This window comes from Sceloporus undulatus, chromosome 1 (genome assembly GCF_019175285.1).
Source record: "Sceloporus undulatus isolate JIND9_A2432 ecotype Alabama chromosome 1, SceUnd_v1.1, whole genome shotgun sequence".
NCBI classification, from domain to species: domain Eukaryota; kingdom Metazoa; phylum Chordata; class Lepidosauria; order Squamata; family Phrynosomatidae; genus Sceloporus; species Sceloporus undulatus.
This window is the reverse complement of record NC_056522.1, coordinates 362,550,819-362,565,623: the sequence shown is the minus strand read 5'-3', so window position 1 is coordinate 362,565,623 and position 14,805 is coordinate 362,550,819. Positions and strand designations below refer to the sequence as shown.

General features: G+C 41.8%; 1 protein-coding gene across 1 annotated transcript in view; it reads right to left on the bottom strand.

Moving 5' to 3' along the window:
* Positions 1-14,590, bottom strand: part of TRAF3 (TNF receptor associated factor 3) — a 132,967-nt gene extending 118,377 nt beyond the window's left edge. Inside the window, exons 1-2 of the mRNA XM_042460713.1 lie at positions 14,405-14,590; positions 10,693-10,751 (exon numbers count right to left, since the gene is read on the bottom strand). The gene's annotated coding sequence lies outside the window, so the exon portion shown is untranslated. The remainder of the gene's footprint in view (positions 1-10,692; positions 10,752-14,404) is intronic.
* Between the last annotated feature and the right edge of the window lie 215 nt (positions 14,591-14,805).

Sequence of the window (14,805 nt, the reverse complement as noted above, 5' to 3'; positions counted from 1 at the left end):
TAATAATAATAATAATAATAATAATAATAATAATTTTATTTATATTTTCTCGGCTCTCCCAGATGGATCGAGGTGGGATTACAACCCAATATCAATATACAATATAGAAGCATAGATCACAATAATAAAAATAGCAGTAAAATACATTAAAATACAAAACAATCAGCAATTAAAACAATAGGAGTGAGTGAGGAGAGAGAGATTTCAATCTTTGTCAAGGAGTAAAGCAGTATTTCTTATAGGAGATCAGGTGGTTAAGCTCTCCGGAAGAGATCAGTCTTAACTAGCTTCTTAAAAGCTTCCAAGGAGGTAGCAAGATGGATCTCCTCCGGGAGACTATTCCACAGTTTAGGAGCAGGTGTAGTGAAAGTAGAAGTTAGTCTAGTTGCATATAATTCCAAGAAATTCTTCCCAGATATTCTAAGAGTGCAGGGTGGATTATGTACTCCTTTTTGTCTTGATTCCTCACTTCATTTACCTACGTTCCATTTCAGTGGCACACAGTTTTGTAATGTGGATGCCAGTTTAAAAATATGGTTTTAAAAGAAATCTACAGATAGCAATTCTAAGTATTATTTGAGGCAATCCCCCCCCAAGATAGAGATATACCCAAAAATAGGGGTGGACAACTTTGGTAGATCTGAGGGCCTGCCATTTGCTCCTTGGGCCCTCCAGAGGACATACAGTTTGCCAAAACAAAACAAAACAAAAAAACCCCACAAATTAGAAAATACCCAAACCAGATGTGACTAGATGTTAATTTCTGATTATGGAAAAGATGTTATTTTGTGTTAATCAAGGGGAGCTATGATCTATTTAAAAGTTGAATCACCACTTTCAGGAGAGTCAATTTATACTTACTTAGGCTGCATCCACACTGCAAAAATAATCCAGATTGACACCATCTTAGCTGCCATGGCTCAATGCTATGGAATTCTGGGAACTGTAGGGTTTGGTTTTTTTTAAAAAAAATTTAGCCTTCTTTAGTTTTTTGTGGGTTTTTCGGGCTATGTGGCCATGTTCTAGAAGATTTTCTTCCTGACGTTTTGCCAGCATCTGTGGCTGGCATCTTCAGAGCCTTCTCTCTGAGAGCTCTGGTGCCACAACAAACTACTGTTCCCAGAATTACATAGCATTGAGTGATGAAGCAGTGTCCATCTGGATTATTTCTGCAGTGTGGATATAACCTCAATTTGCTAGGAAAAAGTCAGTCCTGGGGTGGGCAGGGGCTAGTGAAGATGACTGAGAACTGAAGAAAACAGCCTTGGGGGTATATATTGTTCAATAAAGTGCAACTCTATGAAATCCATGAAGTTAGAGAAACTTCAGCTATTGCTCCATAAAGGATGTATTGCAACATCACGGAAGCCTCCTATGTAGCCTTTTGTGTATGTCAAGCCCTTCCTTTCATTTAATTGTTCTGTCCCATGCAAACTTCCCTGTACTTTAAAGCTTATCTCATCTGGTATCATTGGTTCGGTATGATTTTGTGGCCTCAGTTGTTAGCATCTTTCTTCTTCACTTTATTTCCCCTCTTAACCTCAAATACAAGAGTAGCTGTGTTGACCATAAGACAAATTTCAAATGCTGCATGTGATACCATTATTCAGCCAATCAAAAAAAACACAAAATTCATTTTGCTAGAAGTGCATAGGCTTCTTTACAGAGCAAAGATGGAATAAAACCATTCAGAGAAAGGAGAGGAACAAGATTAGAGACTCATGTTATTATGATCATGCCTTGTCCAAGAAGTCCACTGGTGTCACCTCCGACTGACAACACCTTAGTAAGTGCTCAGGGAAAGCCTGTTAATACTATGGTTTTGTTTGTTGTTTGTCTTCAAGTCGCTTCTGCCTTATGGCAACCCTAAGGCGGTGAACCTATCATAAGGTTTTCTTGGCAAGATTTGTTCAGAAGGGGGGTTGCCACTGCCTTCCCCTGAGGCTGAGAAAGTGTGACTTGCCCAAGGTCACCCAGTGGGTTTTTATGCTCAAGTGCAGAATCAAACCCTGGTCTCCAAAGTCTTACTCCAATACTATGGCTAACATTCCTTAAAGGGAATGTTAAAACTATCTGCCTTCCTATTCTTTTCAAAAACCATTAACCTACCAGACCTTGTCCAAAATCACCACTGAAAAGACCCATAAAATCCAGAAGTCCCTCCACACTACTATGCCATCTTCCTGGTGCAGCAAACTTGTCTTCAAAAATTTTGAAAATAAAAGTTTCTTGGGTAGGGCTAATGACCGCCAATAGCCATTTGAATGCATGCAATGCAAACTTATATTTAGAGTTCCAATACAGCTTCAGAAAGGCAGGAATCATATGACGATTTTGGGATCGGTGTTCACAAATCCGAAGTAAAGAGTGTTCTTGACCATATGTTTGATAATCTCATTTCTATCTGTCACAAAAGCTGATTGCTATCATTCTTCATAATCAACAGATGAGGCAGAACTGTCTTCATCTTGTATCTTCTTTTTGAAATGAGGGCAAATTCTACTGCAATTATGGCCTTTCTTTGCAAGAAAGGATTCTTTAAAAGACAGCTTGCCCTTTAAAAGAAAAAAAAAGTGTTTGAAGAAAGGACCATATTTGATGCTTTTCTCATAATCCTCTTAATTGGGATATGCCATATTTAATACAGTCAGCAAGATGAACCTCTTCAGAAACAGACAAGTTCAAGGTCTCCTGATATTCTGAAAGATCCATATTAATTAATCCAGACATTAATTTCAAATGAGCACAATCTGGCTTCAGCTATTTGTTTGTTTCCTACAGCAAGAAGGGAAGCCAAATCACCTTGAAAGATAAATGCAGTATTAGCTTGGAAGGAAATGCTCTCCTCATTTCCCAGCTACTTTCAACTTTCTCTGGAAAGGATGCAGAGTAATAAGGGGTGGGGGTTGAAGGTATTTTCAGGTCACGTGTCAATTTATGGCAACCCCATGAACTTCATAGGGTTTTCTTAGGCAGGGAAAATTCAGGTGATTTTGCCAGTTCCTTCATCTGAAACGTAGCCTACAGAACTTGGTATTTGTTGGCAGTCCTCCATGCAATTACTAACCAGGGCTGAACCCACTTAGCTTCAAGGATCAGATAGGATTTGGTGTCTTGAGGGTATGGTACTTTACCACAAAAGGCATGCATGGCCATCAGCTGAACAAGAGAACCTGGCAAGTGTCTAGAAGACTGAAGCATTCTTCTTATCCAGGGTTATAGATAGTTGTCTTCCTGAGACCTTTCTGTAACATTAATGGTCTTGTGGATTTTCATCCTGCTTTTCCCATGTGATTTTAAGAACATAAATGGTATTGGATGAGATAGGTACATGGTTAAGAAATGACACCATTTGATGGGTTTAGGCAAAGGCAAAGTCTATAGGCCTTTTATCAAAATTGTTAACAGCTTTTCCTTTTCCCTTACTAATCTCTCTGTGATACTTCCCTCCTATAATTATGCTGATTTTAATGTAGTTTTATTTGGTGCACTACAGTTTGCAGATAACTTGCTAGAAAAAGGAACAGAAGTATTTTTAAATGAACTAATGCTGAAGTATATTGGGAAGAGCTATTAATATGTTGGGGGGAAAACCAAACCAAATCCAGCTCTCTCATCCTGATTATAAGGATAATATACCTAAAACCAAATCTTAACTTTTCTCAACAGGCTTCAGATTAGCAGGAAAGGCAGCTAAGTATTTATTGGATGCAGACTCCTGAACACATTCAGGTAGTAAACACCAGATGTCTTGGATCTAGCCTGTATCTTCACTCTGTAAGTGCCAAGATAGACTTTTATTAGTATTACCAGGTAGAAATGGAGAAGAGAGCAAGTCTGTTCTTCTGTTTCAAATGTAATTGTTAAGAAGATATGATTGAGTGACAACATTCCTACAGGTTAGTTTTACTACAATGGTCACAAACATGCCCCTTGTTGCTTGCCCTGGTGGTGCAGTGGTTAAATGCTGGCACTGCAGCCACAAGTTTGTGAGTTCAATGCCAGGGGCTTCAAGAGGTCAGTCACACTTACGTTTTTGTCCCGTGGAGATCTGGATCTCTGCAGTGATGCAATCCTGGAGTGATGTTCTCACTACACTTTATATCCCTGAATCTCTGAGAAAATTTAAACCTTGTCCCTGCTCCATACTTAACATCCACTGGAGAGAAAATGGCACCGTTGCCATTTCTGGTACTGCTGCCGCACAACCCGGATCAATTTGGTAGCCTACTCACACTATCAACAATCTGGATCACTCCAGCACTTTAAAAAAGACGCAGTAAGGGATCCAGTTTCAAATGCACTAGGTTAAGTGGGTTTTCCTTCCCCTTCCACACAAACGGCACCAGGAGAATTCAGGGCCAGTCTGAACATCACAGAGCTAACCCAGTTTCACACCGGATTATTTCTATAGTGTGAATGGGGCCGAAAGCTGACTCAGCCTTTCATTCTTTTGTAGGTCAGTAAAAATCCCAGCTTGTTGGGGGCAATAAGCTTACATATTGTAAAATACTTAGAGACTGCTCAGTTCACTGATAAGTGGTATAGAAATGTACATGCTATTGCTATACTGACTCTAAACATCATTCAGAGCATTAGTCCTCAACCTGAAGGCTACAACCCAAGAAGGAATAGCCATTTGGACAAAGAGGATTTCTAGAAGAAGATAAAACTAGTAAATGTGAACAATCTAAAAAGAAGGAAAACTTACCAAAACAACAACAACAATAAAAGTTTATATATTGCAAATTGGGACTAAAAATGGTTATTGGGTTGGGAAAAGTCAAACCTCACTGATTATATCACATGGGATCTACATGAATGGACCACATGTATCTGTATTTGTTTTGTAGAAGTTTATATGCACAATTCAAGGTACAGACAATGCACCATCAAAAGCAAAAAAAGCCCTACACTCCATCTATCATACTTAGGGAACAGCCTCCACTATTACCCATCAAGAGTTCAGAGAAGGACTTTAGATTTCCATCCCTTTACCTAATTCAAACGCCCAAAGCAAGCAGCAGCATGTTCACAGAGGCAGCTTCAAAACTGTGGAACACTTTTGCCCTGAAGTCTCTGCTAATTCCAGAGTGTTTAAGATACACAGAATTTTTTTACCTGGGCTGCTTTTGACAGCTGGAGAAAAAGCAGGTGGGTGAGGGAAGACACATAGTGTCTATTAGTCTCTTAATTCTGCTTTAGTAGAACTTTAATACATTATTACAATATTTTTTATAAATTACTGTAACTCATCCTCATTCTTTGGGATGCAGCAGACTAAAATTAAAACAAATGAGATGATCCACCCACTCACCTTCTGATTTCAAAAGCTGACACAGCAATCTAAAAATTCACTTGCTCGCCATGAGGCAGGATTTCTACATTTTAAAAAAAACCTGGATCTACAAGGATAAGGAAAACCAAAAAGGGTTCCACTGTGACAAATACCTCTTCCTATCATGCTGCATCATATGATGAGATAGCTAAAGTGCACAATACTTTCCACTAAGAGGTGGGGTTATAAACAGAAGGTGCAGTGCTGCTCAACCACAGCACAGGCCATGATACAATAACAATGGTATGTTTGTTTGCAGACTGACCACAACATATCAGTAGATTCAGTGTTCAGTAGCAAGTATAGTTGCAGAACAATTTAGGCTTATTTGGGGAGAATAATGACATGTTAGCAAGGACAGTTTCAGAATTCCAGGTAGTCTTGTCCTCTTGAAAAATAAACTATTAGTAAGACAGTTACTAAACAAGATGGACATTGGTTCTCTTTGTCTCTCCATGAGGGAAATAACTGCATCTGATGCATCAAGAAGCTTCTCCATTAAGGTAGCATTCCATACTCTTACCCACCAGTTATGTATAATTCAGTTAGTTATTCTGGGATACAAAGTTTTGCATCACTTTTCAGTTTAGAATGAAGCATATTTCATTTTCGCGTGAGGGAACTCTTCCATAACTGCTTGGCTGTGGAAGGAAACATGGAAGTATGCTATACCAGTTGACTGTAGAAACATATAGTTCCCATCAGGCACTACTGCATAACACGTTGATTCGAACTACCGAGAAAGCAAGATGGATGACTAAGGAACTTTCAACTGAGCTAAGTTTGAAACAGAATATGTATAAGAAATGGAAAAGGGGGGAAATCACGAAAAAGGAATTCAAAGAAATAGCAGGCATGTGTAGGGGTAAAGTCAGAAAAAATAAAGCACAGAATGAACTCAGGCTTGCTAGAGAGGTTAAAAACAATAAAAAGGGCTTTTTTGGATATGTCTGCAGCAAAAGGAAGAAGAAGGAAATGGTAGGGCCACTGCGTGGAGAAGATGGCAAAATGCTAACAGGGGACAGAGAAAAGACAGAATTACTCAACACCTTCTTTACTTTAGTCTTCTCAGAAAAGGCAAAGGGTGCTCAACATGAGGAAAATGGAGCAGAGGACAGAATAGGGGAATTTTAGCACAGAATAAGTAAAGATATAGTACAGGAATACCTTGCTAAACTAAATGAATTTAAGTCTCCAGGACCAGATGAACTACATCCAAGGGTATTAAAATAACTGGCAAATGTAATATCAGAGAAATTGGCAATAATCTTTGAAAACTCCTGGAGAACAGGAGAAGTCCCAGCAGACTGGAGAAGGGCAAACGTTGTTCCCATCTTCAAAGGGGGGGGAGAGAGAGAGAGAGGATCCCAACAATTATCATCCAGTTAGTCTGACATCAACACCTGGAAAGATTCTAGAGCAGATCATTAAACAGAGAGTCTGTGAACATCTAGAAAGCAATGCCATAATCACAAAAAGTCAACATGGGTTTCAGAGAAACAAGTCATGCCAGACAAATCTGATCTCTTTCTTTGATAAAATTACCAGCTTGGTAGATGAAGGGAATGCTGTGGATATAGTATATCTTGATTTCACTAAGGCCTTTGACAAAGTTCCCCATGACATTCTTGCAAACAAGCTTGTAGAATGTGGGCTAGATAACATAACTGTTACATGGATTTCTAATTGGTTGACTGACCGAACCCAAAAGGTGCTCAACAATGGCTTCCTTTCATCCTGGAGGGAAGTGACCAGTGGGGTCCCACAGGGCTCTGTCCTGGGCCCAGTGCTATTCAACATCTTTATCAATGACTTGGAAGACAAAATTGGGGGCATACTTATCAAATTTGCAGATGACTCCAAATTAGGAGGAGTAGCTAAAACCTCAGATGACAGGATCAAGATTCAAAATGACCTGAATAGACTAGAAAGCTGGGCCAAAGCTAACAAAATGAAATTCAACACGGAGAAATGTAAGGTACTGCACGTAGGGCAGAAACATGAAATACACAGATATAGGATGGGGGACACTTAGCTAAACGAAACTACATGTGAAAGACTGTGTGTCTAACTGCCTTCAAGTCAGCTGTCGACTTATGGCGACTCCATAAATTTCAGTGTTTTCTTAGGAATACTCAGAGGTGGCTTTGCCAGTTCCTTCTGCTGAAATAAAAAACAGAGGCTGGATGGCCATCTGTTGGGGTTGCTTTGATTGTGATTTCCTGCATGGCTGGGGGTTGGACTGGATGGCCCTTGTGGTCTCTTCCAACTCTACGATTCTATAGCTCTGGTATTCACTGGCAGTTTCCCATCCAACTACTAACCAGAACTGACTCTGTTTAACTTCCAAGATCAGCTGGGATCTAGTGCCTTTATAGTATTTAGGCCATGTATATATTATATATTACATAAATAGACACTATACAAATATTACTGTATATACTGGTGTATAAGTCTAGAAATTTTAGTCAAACAATTGACCTCCCCCCCCAAAAAAACCCTGGGTCGACTAATCCACGGGTCAATGTATATAAATACATGTATGTAAGTATATATGTATGTAAGCACTGTAACTCATGTTTTTTTTAAAAAAAAGGAGTCATCCCATTCTCTGAGTAGAGTGGCAAAAAGCAACAACTTTCCTGAAAGTACCTAAAAGAAGCATGGACACCCCCACCCCCACCTCTCATCCATCCAGGCTTTAGGGTGAGCCTAAACTGTTATGCCTGCCAGAATTTTCTAAGTTCTTTGGCGTTATTTTCTTTTGCTTCATCCTTTACATCCATTGTTACATGTTTAAGTTTTACCCTCAAGTTAGCCACAGGTCATAGCAAAATCCATAATTCTGACCACAAAATCATGCCCTCGACTTATACATGACGTTGACTTATAGTTAAGTATATACAGTATGCGCAGATGTGAATGCCCACTGGGCTTGTAGGTGATGGAACTGGTGCAGTTTTTCTGCCATGCCATACATATATTCTACATCTAAACATGAACAGCTGTGGGCCAAGGAAAATGAGTTCAATAACTTCATTTTCTATTTGATAACAAGTTGACCCAACAAACTCTCTCATAAAATTGCTATGCCCTTATTCAAAGCACGGGGTCCTTTTAAGAAGAAAATGTTACAGTACATCAAAAATTTCAGGAGAGAAATTGCAAAGTCAGCTAATCGTGTTCTTTGTCACCTACACAGACTAATATTGATTTTTTGAACAGCTGGAATCAAAGCATACAATTTAAATATAAATAAATGAGAAACATGACTGACTTATGAATGTACTATAATCCATAATTTCAATGTGCATACTTTGACCACTGCACCCTATTGCCTCCTATCCTTAACAAGCTGTTTCTTTTCATTATGCATTGCACTGTAGAAATCAACTGCAGATACATCACTATTTCCGCTGTGCCCATGTGCAACCAGAGATTCTGAATTCTTGTAATCACAAATGCTTTATTTCCATAGACATCCCCGAAAATTCTGGAGCTTTTATTCACCAATGGCAGCAAACAAATTCATGGAAGATGCAGCTTACCCAGGACTTCCAGTCATCATGACAGCTTTGTACTACCTCCAGGATCAGAAGCAGCCAAATTATAAACACTGGTTGCTGGGGAACAAGAACAGTAAAGGGATACTGCCATTTCATTCTGCTTGTGGGGCTCACATCTGGTTAGCCACTTTGGGGAACAAGATCCTGGACTACATGTCCCTTTGGTTTAATAAAAGCAGGCTTCAGCGTGCATATTACATGCAAAGAAGCTATTACATGCACAGAAGTTCTTGCTTTTAGCACCCAGACATGTTCCGTATCCATTGAATGAAATGACAGTAATGGATACGTTTTAAGTGAACTGTAATGCCTCCTTTAGAACATTCAAATCTGCCTGCCTGCTCCACCTCTAGAACTTCTGCATCAAACTACCATAAAAATATCATTTTCCTACAGATGGATTCCAGGGGGGAAAAACTGTGGCTTTTAATATTTTTCAGTACCCAATTGGTTTGGGGTTAATTCCCACGAGGATTATACAGGTTAGCCTCAATGGCAAGCAGTACATTCAGCCAAGATGCAGTTCAGTAATATGCCTTTAGTATACCTCCCCAACCAAAATGGCACTGGTACAACTTGACATTTAACAGCATATGCAAAAACCTATGTACAAAGATAACTTTCGTCTGCCTAACCTCAAGTAAGATCACTGTTTCCATTATTAGCCAGTACTCTCAGGGGCTTCCCAGCACGATCATGAAACCACATATTCAGACATGAAAGTAATGTTGCCTCATACATGGAACATCTTTGCTTTAAACACTTTATGCTGTATACACATGGGTACATTTTACCCAAAGATGTCACAAACCAGAACATAACTTTGCAAAACTATCTTCTCTTATTTAGACATAAAAATATATAGCATATTTCAAAACCATCAGCTATACCTCTACAATTAAGCAGAAAGAGGGGGGGGGATACACTTGAAGATTTAGCAAATGAAGATGGTGTTGTCCATTTACAACCAGTAATTATTTTATATACATTTTTACTCTATAGCCAGTAATAGAATCCATGTTCTAAACCATTCATGCTGCTGCATTCAATAGCATCAGCTAGAAAGATTTGTCTCCCCTTTATGGACATACACTGGGAGTAGAATACTATTGGTGCAATCCTAACCTCAAAGATATCAATAGAAATACAGCCGCTGAGGTCAGTTAACAGGGAGAATTGAGCTGAATGATGCTAAATACATTCCATAAAAGCAGCAATGATAAGAACGAACAGGATACAGTTTTCACTACAGATCAACAACTGTTCTCCCCTCTCTGCTACACAAACCTACAATATCCCAAACACATGATGCATTCTGCATTCCTTCTATTTTGCTACTATTGTGGAAATCAGTTTAGGTGGGTAGAAAACCTAGCTGTCTATGCAATTGGTTCAGATTATACATAGGCAATATCCTGGTACAGAGACATGACCAGAATGGCAAGCACTGCTATGATTTTCTTAGTTGAATCCTACCTTTAGCTTTGTCTAAATATACATCTTTGCAACCAATCCATTAGTGGCTTCTCTGCCTGCTTTATTAAGAACTAACAGAAATGAAAACATCACCAAATGAAAATATTTACTGCTAAAAGAGCAGTTGCTATTTTAGCAATTAATAGATTTAACTGCAGTGGAATGACTCAGTATAAACTTTTAAACCAATTCCGTTTGATAACATGACAGAACCTTGGATGAATTAACATTCTGTATGTGACAGAACCATGCATGCACATCTAAAAGCACTGTGGGTTACAACAGCAAATTAGTAATGTAAGGCCATAATACCTTCTTGCGGCTCCCTTTAACAAACTCCTCCTTCCTTAGAACCGGCTACACTCCTATTCCTATGAAAAAATAAACAATACAACACAAAAACAAAAGGTTTTCTCAGTAAGTAAAGATAAACCTACATGGCATTTCATTTATCCCCCATCCTATTGTAGTGCCTTCCCTCTACTTTACCCGCAATATTCCCTAACCTGCACTGCTATCAGGGAGTGAAATGCAAAAAACCGTAACCTGCCAGAGCATCCATGCAGTCACCATAGCCATCAAGCAAAAGGAGCCTCTTAGAAGACGTAAAGTTGGTACAATGACAGAAGGGAGTTTGTCACAAGTGAATTAAAGCAGCACCCCACCTCAAAAACTGCTTCAAAATGAAATTCTTCCTCTTTAAAAACCTACAGCCCGCCCACACCGACTGCATATGGAGGGGGCCAGGAATTAGGAGAGCGGTTTCTGCATTCAAACAGTACACATATAGGCACTCAAAGACATGCAAAGACCCCTTTCAAGCACAGCAAATGCAGGATTTTCAAGCCTGAAATAAAAGGCATGATTGCTTCTCCACACCAAATGCAGCCACACACATACATAAAAAGGCTCATACACATTTCTGCCTTAGAAGACTTACATGATCAGTCCCATTTGCCAACATGCAATGTCAAGAAGGGGTGTGTGAGGAGGGCTGTAGTTTGTGTGTGTGTGCGCCATTACTATGGGTGGAGGAGTTGATTTGTGCATTTGTGTCTGTATTTGGAGGTGGGGTTAGTTTGTTCATGTGTATCATTATTCTGGAGGGATTTGGTTTTGTGCATGTGTGTCTGTATTTAGGGGGTGTCATTTGTGCATGTGTGTTATTATTCCAGGGGCTTTTTTGTGTGTGTCATTGTGCATGTGTGTCTGTATTTAGGAGGTGTAGTTTGTGCATGTGTGTCATTCTGTGGGAGTTTAGTTTGTGGGCATGTGTGTCTATATTTGGGGGCATAGTTTCTATGTGTGTGTATGTCATTTGGGGGGTGCGTGTGTGTCTGTAGGTTGTGAGTATGTCATTATTCAGGGTCTTGGTCTGTGTGTGTGTATTGGGGGTTTAGTGTGTGTATGTCATTATTGCAGGGCTGTTTTGGACATGTGTGTCTGTATTGGGGGTGTAGTTTCTGAGTGTGTCATTATTTTAAGGGAGGGTTGTTTTGTGCATGTGTGTCTGTATTTGGGGGGATGTAGTTTGTGAGCGTGTGTCATTACTCAGGGGGGGGTTGGTTGGTGTGTGTCTATCTGTCTGTATTGGGGTGTCATTTGTGTGTGTGTCTGTATTTCGTCTTACAAGGTTTTCCTCTCTCAAAACAGCAATGAAAGACCGAAGTGAAGCGGGGGCGAGAGGGAATAGGAAAAACCAAGTAGTAGCAGCAGCAGCAACAGCTCCAAGACTGAACGTGTTGTGTCTCTAAGGCAAACCAGTCCCAATCTCTTTCTCTCAGCAGCCAAGAGCATCAACTCCTACCTACTGTGAGCAGCAAAAGCACCAACAGCAAGACAGCAAAGCTATATCTGAGCTGCCAAAGCATGGAAGGGGAGTGGGGGGGGGGGTCATCTGGGTAGCAAACACAAGCAGGGGCAGCAGCCTTCTTGAGTCCCTGGACAGAAAGAGAAAGGGGGCATGACCATTCTTGGACAACCCCACCACCCACCCAGACTCACACCTTCCCATCCTCTTCTGCTCCAGCTCATCAGTGCACACACACACACACTTGCACAAGCCAGCAAACGGTCTCCCTTTTCCTCTCTCTCTCTCTATCTACCCTTCACACATCCAACCTAGGCGCCACTGCCACCCCTAAGGAAATAGAGACCCTCAGCCCTGAAACAGAGATCATAGAGGGTCTCCTTCTTCTCAGAGACTCTCTTCCCTAATATAAGAAACTGTTCCAAACTCTCCATCTTCCCAAACATATCCTCTTCCCTAAGATAAAGAGACCCTTCTAGGGTCTCCATCTCCATAGAGACCCTCCTCTCTAAGATAAGACTTTAGAGGGTCTCCATCTTCCCAAACAGAGACACTATAGACCTTAGAGGGTCTCCATTTTCATAAGGAAGACAAGAAACGCTCTAAGGTCTCCATCTTCCCAAATAGAGACCCTCTTCCGTGACCTTAAAAGGTCTCCATCCTCCCAAATGGAGACCCTGTCCCCTAAGACAAAGAGACCCTCTAAGGTCTCCATCTTCCCATTCAGAGACCCTCTTCCCTAAGGCAAAAAAACCTAGGGGGTCTCCATTTTCCCAAACAGCAACTCCCTCCCCTAAGAGACCCTTCTAAGGTCTCCATCTTCCCAGAGACCCTTTTCCCTATGATAAGAGACAATAAAGAGTCTCCATCTTCCCAAATAAGAGACCCTGTCCCATAAGATAAAGAGACCCTCTAAGGTCTCCCATCTTCTCAACTATTGACCTTACCTTCTTCCCTAAGGTAGGAGACGTGGCTTAGAGGGTCTCCATCTTCCCAAACAGAGACCCTGTAAGGTCTCCATCTTCCCATACAGAGACCCTCTTCCTTAAGATAAGAAATGATAGAGAGTCCCTAAGGTAAGAGACCCCCCTAAAGTCTCAATCTTCCCAAATATAGACTCTCTTCCTTAAGATTAAGAGACCCCTCTAAAGTCTTCATTTTCCCAAAGAGAGACTCTCTTAAGGTCTCCATTTTCCCAAATGCAGACCCTTTCCCCTAAGATAAGAGTCCATAGAGGGTCTCCATCTTCCCGAACAGAGACCCTTTTCCCTAAGGTAAAGAGACCCTCTAAAGGTCTGCCATCTTCCCAGTGAGAGACCCTCCAACGCCTCCAAGAAGGCAAGCCACACACACACACCTCCTCCTGCAGTCACTCTCCCCTTACAAAGCCCCCAGCTGCCCTACAGAAACACAACCCCACACAACACAACACACCCCTCTTCCTCTCAGCTGTGTGTATGTGTGTGGGAGGGGGGCTTCTCCCTCCAGCCCTCTTCTCCTCACCTTCCTCCACATCTGGCCTGAAAAGGGAGGGGAGACGCAGCAACCCAGCCGTCCTCCTTTTCCAGGACCTGTCCTCCATTTCCCCCCTTTCTGTTCAGGAGGAATAACCAACCGTCCTCCATTTTGAGCAGGACTCAGAGGCATGAGTTTTATATGTTACAGGAATGGTTTGGGCTTTTAATTTGGCCCTTTCCTCCATATTTTTTCCACTCGAAGGTCCTCCATTTGGCAGTGCCTGGTGTCCTCCAAACTTACACACACACATAAAAATGCATATTGTATACACACAGACATATATACATGCATATACACACATATATATAATAAGCACATATATACACACACACACACACACAAGTGCATAGACATACACCTACATATAAATGCATACATCTATACACACCTACATATAAATGTGCTGGTTCCACACGGCAGCAATCACCCCGGTTCCACACCGCTTTTAAGCTTGAAGCTACTCTGGGAGACGTAGTTTCCGCGGGACCACTCACACAGCCCCCCATATACCCTCCAGACGCCAGGAGGAACTACATTTCCCAGAATTCCACAGGAATGAGCCGGGAGTGCAGTTAAAAAGAAGAAGAACCAGGGTGTCAAGCTGCAGTGTGGATGCAGCCTGGCAAGGCGTTTGGAGCTACACTGCCGCCCCCCCCCCAAAAAAAAAACCCCTCACACAAACAAACACAAACATACAATTCTTGCCTACTTGGCTCTTCTTCGTCTGAGGCGAAGAAAAGGTGGGAAGAAGAAAGACCCTCCTGACCCTCCGTAGCCGCCGCCGCCGCCACCGCCGGACCCACGCAGGCAGCCCAGCTCCTGCTCCTTCTCCGCCTCGCCTGGGCAGCTCTGGAAAGTCCCTGGTGCTCTGCCCCCAAACCCCGCCCCACACTTCCTCCGCTGCTGGAAATCCCCTCCGCTGCTGCTGCTACTGCCGCTGCCTCCTCTGCCGGCTCCCTTCTCCGGCGCAGCAGCCAGCAGGCGCGGCTCTCCCTCTCAGTCGGCCGCCGCCTCCTCCTCGGGGGGCGGGGCTTGGGAGCGACGCTCGGGAGGGACCGCCCCCTTTTCCTCAAATGACTCTTGTCCCTCCTCGCCGC